The sequence below is a fragment of the Artemia sp. Qi Xiang Cuo genome, chromosome 16 (assembly GCF_049724085.1).
Source record: "Artemia sp. Qi Xiang Cuo chromosome 16, ASM4972408v1, whole genome shotgun sequence".
In the NCBI taxonomy this organism is placed as follows: Eukaryota; Metazoa; Arthropoda; class Branchiopoda; order Anostraca; family Artemiidae; genus Artemia; species Artemia sp. Qi Xiang Cuo.
Window position 1 is genome coordinate 50,963,277 of NC_142809.1, and position 10,638 is coordinate 50,973,914.

A 10,638-nucleotide genomic window follows, 5' to 3' on the forward strand; every position below is an offset into this window, starting at 1 on the left:
TTAAAAAGGCCTGGTATATCCAAAACACAGCACTTCTTGCTAAAGCAACATCTGGGTAAGCCTGCTGGATCATATCAAACATCTTTGTCGCATATTTACCAAGTTTCACACAGAAATTAAACACGTACCTCTGCTCTAACGAACGCTTCATTTTTGGCTTGCACCACACATAGAAACAATGCCACGCAAAGATGCCTCTCCTGACTCTCCAGGTGCTCGGAGACAACTGACTAGCCGCTCTTTCGTTAGCTAGGAATGCCTTCTACCGAATCCAGTTGGCGCGAGCACGCTCCAAAGTACAATCGTAGCGGAAGAAAATCAGTCCTATTACTTTCCGGACAAACCCTGCATTTTATAAGAAATTGTTGAACTGAGCATTCAACATATCAAAGTAGTTTTGTGTAGCTGCTTTTCGGTCGTATCTCCAGAGCATAACTCACAACCGTTACCCTGAGGGTTGGGGTTTTTTTATTCTGAAAGACATAACTATCAGACCGCTCTAATACACTGAACAAAATGGCTATCTCAAAATTTTGATTGGAAGTGTTTGGGGGAATTATGGGCGTGGGGGGTATTTGCCCTCTGATCACTTTCTACTAATAAAAAGGCACCCGTTTTCTCAATTTCCAACCAAATGAGCATATTTTGAAGCTTCTACGATACAAATTTCCATAGAAACCTTATATGTCCCAAGGGCATAACTTACCACCCTTGTCCTGAGGGCTATGGGGGAGGGTCGTCATCCTCAAAGACATAATTTCCAGACCTTTAAGCTACGTCTAAAACAGCGGCCATATCAAATACTGTTCGGAAATGTTTGGGGAAATGATTTGCGTGAGGGAGGGTATTCTCCCGCCGAATACTTTCGACTATTAAAAGGGCAATAGTAACGTCACAAAAGACAAGCTGAGGCAAAAATTAAAGATCCAATAAAAACAAATATAATTTTACAAAGGCACCACTTCTATTGTAAGGCCCATTTGGACGTCATGAAATCAAGAAAAGGTTCAAATCGTCTGCATTTAGAAGACAAGCGACAGTGAGAATCTATATATAGAAGCCTACTGCGTTCTATAAAATTTCCAATCGAATGAGCCCTTTTTGAAGTTTTTACGACAACGCTTTCCATAAGAACATTATATGCCCTCGGGGCATAACTTACAACCTTTTGGATTGGACAAGTTTGGGGAAATGGTGGGCGTGAGAAGGGGGTTAGTTGCCCTCAAAACACCTTCAACTATTAAAAAGGTTTATTCCTTAAAAATTTATTCCTTCAAATCTTTAATTAATTTTTGATTTCCTAAAGTTATAAAAGTGAGAACATTTAAAAGAATATTTTTCAGTAAAGTAAAAATTACATTCTGGTATTTTAAAGGCATAGGGGTTTTGAAACATACTCATATCAATTTCTGCTTATTTTGAGTTTGACTCTGTTATTTATTTTAATTTCTGTTTTTTTTGTTTCATTTATTTATTTATACTGATTTGTGTTAGTAAGGGGGGGGGGGCTGGTTTGTCTTCCTCACACACATAATTTCCGAAACCTTCAACTACGATGAATAAAATTGTTATCTCTAAATTTTTACTGAAGTGTTAAGGCAAATGCTGAGCTTGGAGGGGGTGGGGGGGGGGCTGTTTGCACTCAAATCACTTTAACTCTTAGAAAGGGTGCTATAAATTCGAATTTCAAATCAAATAAGCCCCATCAGATGCTTATACGACTGCCGATTCAATAAAAAGCTTTTACGCACTTATAAAATAAATTACTACCCTATCCCAAGGACGCTGGGGGTTTGTGTCATCCCTAGAAATATTATTATATGCTCTTTGTGCTATTTTCAAGAAAATCGCTGTCTCATAATTTCACAGAGTTGTAGAAGAGAGGGGGGGGGGGCTAAATACCGTCCATTACTTTTGACTCTTAAAAAGGAACTAGAACTTCTAATTTTCAACCAAATTAACCAATTATAAAGTTAGACAGCCATCCCTTCCATAAAAACCTTAAATATCCCCTGGGCAGAGCTTAGAACCCTTGCCCCTAATATATGTGGTTTGTTTCAACCCCAAAAGCCTTGTTATATTATAGTTAGACTATTTTGAATAGAATGGATATCTCAAAATTTATATTAGATGCGATTCGGGTCAATACGCCGTAAGTGTGTGTGTGTGGGGGAGAGGGGTAGCTGCCCTCCAATCACTTTGACTCTTAAAAAGAGCCCTAGAGCGTCTGATTACCGATCCAATGAGCTCACTCCGAAGTTTGTATGACCGCGCTTTCTATAATAACCTTATATGCCCCCGGGGCATAACTTACAACCTTATTCGCCTTCCGATTGCTTTTTACTATTACTAAGGGCACTAGCCCTCTCGATTCACAATTGAATTTTCCCTTTTCAAAGTTTCTACGACAACATTTTCTATAAAAAAATCTTGTATACCCCAAGGTTATAACTTACAGCTCTTTGCCTTTGGGGCTGTAGGGGGTTTGTCATCCTCAAAGATATAATTTCCAGACATTTCAATTTTGTTGAACAAAATGGCTATCTCAATATTTTGATTGGATGTGTTCGAAGAAATGATGGACGTCAGAGGGAGGTTAGTTGCCGTCCAATCACTTTCGAATATTAAAAAGGGCACTAGCCCTTTCAATTTCTAATCGGATTGACCCTTTTTGAAGTTTCTACGACAACGCTTTCTATACAAAACTTTATATGCCCCAAGGGTATAACTTACAACATTTGCCCTGAGGGCTATAGGGGTTGTCATTCTCAAAGACCTAACTTCCAGAAATTTCAACTACGTTGAACAAAATGGCTATCTCAAAATTTTGATTGGATATGCTTGGGGAAATGGTGGTCGTGAGAGGGGGGTTAGTTGCTCTCAGATCACCTTCAACTATTAAAAAGTCCTTTCGATTACCAATTATATAAGCCCTTTTTGTAGTTTGTACAAAAAAACACTGTCTATAAAAATCCGTCAATAGGTCGGATGCAACTTTTTGCCATGGCAAGATTGGTATCTCATGATTGATTATAGGTTCTTTCTGGTCTGATGACATGTTTCTAGAACAATTTTGGCAACCTCGGACATAATGCTCGAGGACTTTATTCAGGTCTGGCCAGTAAAGCAGCGTTCAAACCCTTTGCTTGGTCTTTTCTATACCAAGATGTGCAGTGTAGAGTTGTTTCAAGATGTCTGGCTGTAATGCTTTGGGTATGATCAATCTTTCACCTTTGAAAATAATGCCTCTGATTGTTGATATTTCGTGCTGGATATTCCAGAACAGACGTGCTTCTGTCTGGCACATTTTTCTGGATTTCAGCCAGCTTTTGGAGCTTTTTTTTACAGAATCCTCAGTTGACTGTCTCTGACAGTTTCTTCTTGGATTAGTAGAATTTTATAATCACCTACAGGTAGGTGTCTAGATATAAGATGTAAATAAACGTTTATTTCCGTCTCTAGTTTCTCATCGTAATCAGGAAGTTGTAGGCGAGAAAGGACATCGGCAACTGGTATTTCTGAGCCTGGTCGGAACTGTAGATGTAGATCGTATGGCTGGAGTTGTAGCATTAACTTTAGCACCCTCGGGAGACCATGTGGATGGGGTTTCTGAATATTGTCTCAAAAGGGTGGTGATAGGTTATTACATTGACGTGTCGTCCATACAGGTAGCGGTGGAAATACTCGCATCCGCACACCATAGCGTATAACTCCTTTTCAAGTTAAGAGTATGTTTGTTCGGTTTTTGCTATGTGCACGGGATGCATACTAACTCTCCATCAGAGCAGAGGTGTGCTCCCAAGCCATGGCTGGACAAGTTGACTTTCAATTCCACATTGAAGCTGCTGTAATTCAAGAAATAAATGCTTGACATAATTGACTGTTTCAGTTCCAACAGTGTATAGTCATTTTCTGGGCTCCAAGAGAACGGCTTCAGTTTGAGTATGTCTCGCAGGCTTTAGTTTCTAGTAGATAGATTTGGTATGTATTTTGAAAGAAAGTTCAACATTCCAAGGCGAGCAAATAGCTCTTCGCGGCAATGAGGACTGGGTATCTCTTTGATGGCTCTCAGATTTTTGGGGTTTGGTTTCATTCCATCTGCTTTAATTATGTGCCCAAAATAGTATACACTGCTTGCACTAAAACTGCTTTTGTCTTTGTTGAACTTCACACCTTTTTTAGTGCTCTTATCATAACAGCTCTGAATCTTTCATAAGGTTCTTCTAGACTTGCTCCATATACAAGAATATCATCAATAATAATTGCTACCTCTTCCAGCCCTTCAAAAGCTTCTTCCATGTGACGCTGGAATTCGTCTTGTGCTAAAAGAAGGCCGAATGGCATTCTCAGGAACCGATAATGCCCATATATACTGCTGAAGGTTGTCATTTCTGATGCAGTTTTGGAGAGCATTAATGACCAGAACCCTGATCAACCTTCCATTTTGCTGAACACAGTTGAACTATGCAGCTTGACCGTAACATCTTCTAAAGTAGGTATGGGGTAGTAAGGGGGCTTTATGCATTTGTTGAGATCTACTCGATCTATGCACAGACGCAGAGTTCCATTATTCTTTTCGATCACAACCATTGAGTTGACCCACTCTGTGGGCCCAGTGACTTTTTCAATAGCTCCATCTCTCTCCATTCTGTTAAGTTCTTTCTGGAGTTTGTCTTTTAATGCCTCTGGTACCCTTCTATCTGGGTAAACGGTAGGTATGGACCCATCTTTTAGATGGATTCTGAATTTGCCCTCCAGTCGGCCAATACCTTCAAAGACTTTTTTGTGCTCATCAACTAAAAAGTTCTCTCAGAGTTGACGTTTAGTACCTGTTTGATGAGGTTCAAATCTGTGCTTGATCGATACCCCACGATCTGAGTTGAATCTGAGTCCACCACATGGAATTTGTGAGCTGCCCTAGAATACTGTTTGTGGCTGCAGGTAAGATCACAAGTGCCAATGACAGGGATCCTAGCTCCACAGTAGCTGGTTAGCCGTTGGTTTGTTAGTTGTCGATTCGGTCGTGGGTCCAGCTTGTTAAAAATATTCTTGGTAATAAAATTGGCTTAAGCTCCTGTGTCAATTTTAAAGTTGATAAAGCACTGGTTATTTCAGGTCAATGGAATAAGGTGCTTCATCTTTGCCACTACCTTTTCCAATGGTATAAATTACAACTGTATCTTTATCATCAACTGCATCTCCAAGCGACTTTGTATCTTCATCAATGGCACTCACGATTTTGTTATTACGACAGACCCTTGCAATGTGGCTTTGTTTCTGCATTGGATGCAGATTTTTTCTACTACTGGACATGCATGATTTTTGGAGAATAGTCCACCCCAAAAATAACATTTTTTACCCTTGGTGGGGTTATTGGCAGGAGCTTCCTCATTTCAAGCACCGTTCCGGCTTGTACTACGTGCGATTGCATCAATTTCCTGCTTAACGGGTATTAGTTTCCTTCCATCAAATGATTTCAGCTGAGCCTGGGTTGTTTCATGGGTTCTACATCTTGACACTGCACTGTCTAGGGTTAATGAGCCCCTTCTTCCAATAAATTTTCTCGAATGGCTTGATTTTTAATTCCACAGACAATTGAGCCCCGAATAATTTCATCTTGTTCTGTGTACAAACATGGTTTTCCCAATGTTTTTAGTTCTTTGATGTATTTTTCAATAGTTTCGTTTTCTAGCTGGTCTCTCTTTTGAAAGATGTATCTTGCATAGTGTTATTCTTTGGGATTGTATAATTCTTAAAGTATATGATAAGGGGTTCAACTTTATTGGCGTCATCCTTTTCTAATTCAAAAGTATTAAAAGTCTCTCTGCCGTTTTCTCCCATCCAAATGAGAAGGTGGGCACACTGTGATTTTCAGTTTTTTCTGCCGGTGGTCCTACAATCATCAACCTTGATGCTTGTACCATTTTCTCAGTTTTTTCTGCCAGTTGTCCTACAGCCACCAACCTTAAGCATGCTGTTCAAACCGATTCCATTCAACTGCTAAGGAGGTGGCATCTCAGTTGATGGATGGCTGTTGGAATTCAATATCAGTATTGGATTAGAATACCAAATCCCACTTCTGACAACATGCAACATCTCGAATAGTGAATTTATTAAACCCAGGCTCCAACAACAAAAAACAATATAAGCTCAAGCACAGCAGTAGCGTCATTTCATTCTGAACTAAGGGGGGGCTAAGCAGCCTCTTTGGGCCCCCTAAATTGGTTGAACTATAGTTGTTGAAGAGCAATATTTCTTCACAGTGGTATGCACAAGCCTCTCCCAAAATCGACTGATAATAGTAAGAAGCAATTTAAAAATGTTTAATGAATACAGAGCGAACTTAAGTTGGAAATTAATTTATAGTTTTATTGTAACACTAAGAACTGACAAAGTCTCATTTTTCAAAAATTGTTTTCTAACTGTGTATTTCATATAGTTTGATTTTATATAATAATTTTATATATTTAAATATATTTTCTAACCATAGTATTGAAATCCAACAATTTCCTAAGAGCCTTTCACTAAATTTCAACATCCGATCTCTCATAACTCTCGCTACCTATGTATTCCTGTATGCCCATCTTGTAGTAAATGATTACTCCAGCTTACGAACACTTAGGCGAGTGGATTTCTGAACATTAACAAACAGTTGGTAGTGTGTAATGCTATTCTCAATAAAAAAAAGTAAAGCTCTGAAAGAGTGGCAAAAAAAGATGCAATTCATATCAAGTTCTGAATGGAATCACCCAAAACAAGGTTGAGTCTATGAGGATGGCAGTTAATGTAAATTGCATGCGGTGCAATTGATAATACGGGCTTGCCCACCTGAAAATTGGTCGCTCTTGACACTGTCCTGGTATTTTCAAAGAAAAATGAAAAAAAAATCTCCCTCTGGATGTTTGATAGTAAATTCCTCTCCCCAATCTTAAATTTTCTTGAACTGACACCAATTGATAGGTTCGAGTTTTCTTTCAATGCTCAGGTTGTTCTGGTATAGCTCTTATTTGTTTTTTCTTACCTTTTTTATTAGTCGGTTCAAGCTAAGCCCCCCCCCCTCATTGATAAAGCCTTTCGTTTGTGAAGTTAAAATATTTGGTCTTTGATTGTTGTTGCATTTTCTTTTTAACTGTCTTATTAACAAATCTTTTCCTTTTGCATATTCTCGTTTTGTTATGATCTTTGGTGAGTGAGATTAAGTATCATTCTTCAAAATCTTTATTGATTCTTTGAATCGTCCTTTTATATAATATATTTTTATTGTCTCTCTTAGCTTTCCTGAAATCTAATAAAAGTTACTGGTCGGAAATTCCCCCTTTCATTTTTTCAAATTCAAGAAATTAAATTTCAAGAGAATTTGAGAAACAAATTTCATGAAATAACCTCTTTGAATGCCATATTTCACATGTTGACTGGAGGCAAAGAAGAAAAAGTGCAAGTAACTTTCAAAATCCCATACGGTCTTGCTTCTATTAACAATTAAATAAAAAAATAGTTGTTTCTAACTGAAAGTAAAAAGCGACATTAAAACTTAAAACGAACAAAAATTATTCCGTATAGAAAGGTGCTGTCCCCTCCTCAAAGCCCCGCTCTTTACGCTAAAATTTGTTTTGTTTTCAGAAGTAGAGTTGAGAAAAAAAAGTCAAACTTCAGCGTAAAGAGCAGGGTGTTGAGGAGGGGTCAGCCCCTTTCATACATGGAATAATTTCTGTTCGTTTAAAGTTTTAATATCGCTCTTTGCTTTCAGTAAAAATAAACTTGTTTCTTTATTTAATTTCTGAACGTTTGTTGAATTAATACAGGTTTTGAATTTGGCTCACCATACATGAATAACTAAGATGAAATTTGCATATTAATTTTACTTTTTTTAAAACTAATAATAACCTTATAATTACCTAAGTTTGATTTTGTTTCAGTAATTTAAGATTGATTTCTGAATCACAAAGGCTGTTTCATTAGAATAATAACCTCTTTTAAAAGTTGAAAAAGACTTTAGCGTAAGAGTGAACTATTGAGGAGAGGCAAGCCCCCTTATATACATAATATTCTCTGTTTGTAAACAATGGGAAAAGCTCATAGCTAGCAGGCCATCCCCCAGGGACTGTTGGGGATTTTTTCTCAAAAATATAGTTATTAGATTTTTCTACTATGCTGAAGAAAACGGTTACGGTATCTCAAAACTGTGATCTGGTGACTTTGGGAAAAAATGAGCGTGGGAGGGGGCCTAGTTGCCCTCTAAATTTTTGTAAGAGGACAGATACGCTGAATATGATGGTGTGATTTTCATTAAGATTCTATCAATTTTAGATGGCGTTTCCTCCTTTTTTCGAAAATAAGGCAAATTTTCTCAGGCCCGTAACTGTTGATGGGTAGAACTGAACTTGATGAAACTTATGTCTTTGAAATCAGCATAAAAATGCAATTATTTTGGTGTATCTATTTGTATAATTTTTTTTTTAGAGTTTTAATTATTATTGAGCCGTGTTGCTCCTTATTTATAGTTCGTTACCACGAACTGTTTGATAATACGTCTATGGCTACTAGGAACGCAACAAGTCCGCCGTTGTACAAAATATTGTTTTATTTACCAAGTCCAGAATTAGAGCAGACTTGAGTCACACATTACTCAGTAAAGAGTCAGAACAGATTCACAAACAGTCTCAAAGAAATATAGAGTACATAATACGAATATATGGAGGGATCACTGCTACAGAATCATGTAACGGACACGCATAATTTTATTACGGATCCTGGGCCCAATTACTTTATTGTACTGAAAGCTGGTCACTTTGGCTGTAACAACAAGGCGATAAAAGTATGGCATGATACATGAAAAAGGAATAATAAATAAATGTGTTGGGGAATCAAGCCCACGATATATTATTGTGAAGAACAGCTATATTAGAAATGGAAATGTTTTAATTGAGGACAACTTTTTTACTTGTTTCTTTTTTTCAAAATTCAAATAAATCGACAGAAATTGTGACAAGTGATGTGGGGCCCCTCCTAAAATCAGGCTAGGGCTATAGCCCCAACCAGCCCCCCTAAACGACGCCCCTGAAGCATAACACATGCAATAACTATGCTAAAGCACAAGTAAAGCTATTATAATATGATATCAAACACTACAATATATACAACTGATGTATGGATAAATCAAACATTAAAATTGCTCTTCACATGATTAATTTCAAACACCTTCAGGTTACTAAAACTCAGTCTGATTTTTAAAAGAATACTTTATACTACACTTGTCTTTGGGAGTCATCAACTGGTTCCATAGCTAAAAACAAGTCAACGGTCACTTTTGAGTTTTTTGTAGCACAGTATGGCCTTTTGAACGAAAGCTGATATTCAAAGCCAAAATTTCTGGAAAGCTTGGAGATTGTACAAAAGGCTAGTGTTATTATTTTGGGCTTGTTTGTGTCCGTGTGGCACTGGGTATGACAACTGCAGTTTATATCTTTTGTAACAGGTATAAGAGTAGGCTTAGCCTAACTGTGTTTCTGTTGGAGATTGGGGTAATTATGGAGCAGTTTAAACTGCTAACCTAGGAATGAGGTGAAAATACCCCTCAATGATTGTTGTGTGCTTTTTCTGAATACAGTAATTGATATTAGACATGCACCATATGGCTAATATGGGAGTAAAGTTTGTTTGTGATGTAAATGGATGTTAGCCTATATTTAGATTGAGGATGCAATTCTAGGTATATATTTGGGTCAATATATACCAAATCATATTATTGAGTTAAGACTAAAGTGAATACACCATTCAATGCCTTTTTTTTTGCTGATTTAGAATATAATAAGCATTTATATCGCAAATGAATTTAAGTCCCCCCCCCCCCCGATAGATGCCATTTCCGGGTTAGGTTAGGTATAGCCTATATAGGGGGGGGGGGCTGAAATTAATTTCCGATATAAATGCTTATTATATTCGTAATCAGCATAAAAAAGGCATCGAATGGTGTATTCACTTTATTTTAAACTCAATAATATGATTTGGTATATATTAGTAGAAACACCTTATTGACTCCGGTACGAACCACGTGGTTTATGGTTTTTCTTACTGAGAATGAAAAAACAGAATTGTTTTCATTTGAAAAAAAAGAATTTTTCTCACTTTATGTTTGTTTCTTGGACGTACATGAGTGTTGGTGAAATTACTTTTTGTTTTTTTTTAATCTAAACAGCAATTTATGTCTGTTTTTACATGGTTTGTAAGAGATAATAAAAAAAAAGTAATTTTCTAACTGTGATGGATGTTTCTTGGATGGTTATGAGTGTCGGTCAATTTATTTGATGTTTTTCATGGATGTCAAGATCAATTTATGTCTGTTTTATGGTTTTCTCACTGAGAATAGAAAAACAGGATTTTTCTCACTTTGATGGATGTTCCAAGGTCGACTGTCTCCGGGGCGAAGTTTATTAATGTCTTTGGAGTTCATCCAGGAGAATTGTTTCCGGGGAAGTTTATTAATGTCTGACAGGTGATGTCAAGGTTGATTGTTTTGTCTGGAAAGAGGAATTAATTTATTTTTTCTAAGGGGAATTATTGATTCAAGAAAGGGGAATTAATTTGGTGTTTCTAAGGGGAATTATTGATTCACGAAAGGGGAATTAATTTGTTGTTTCT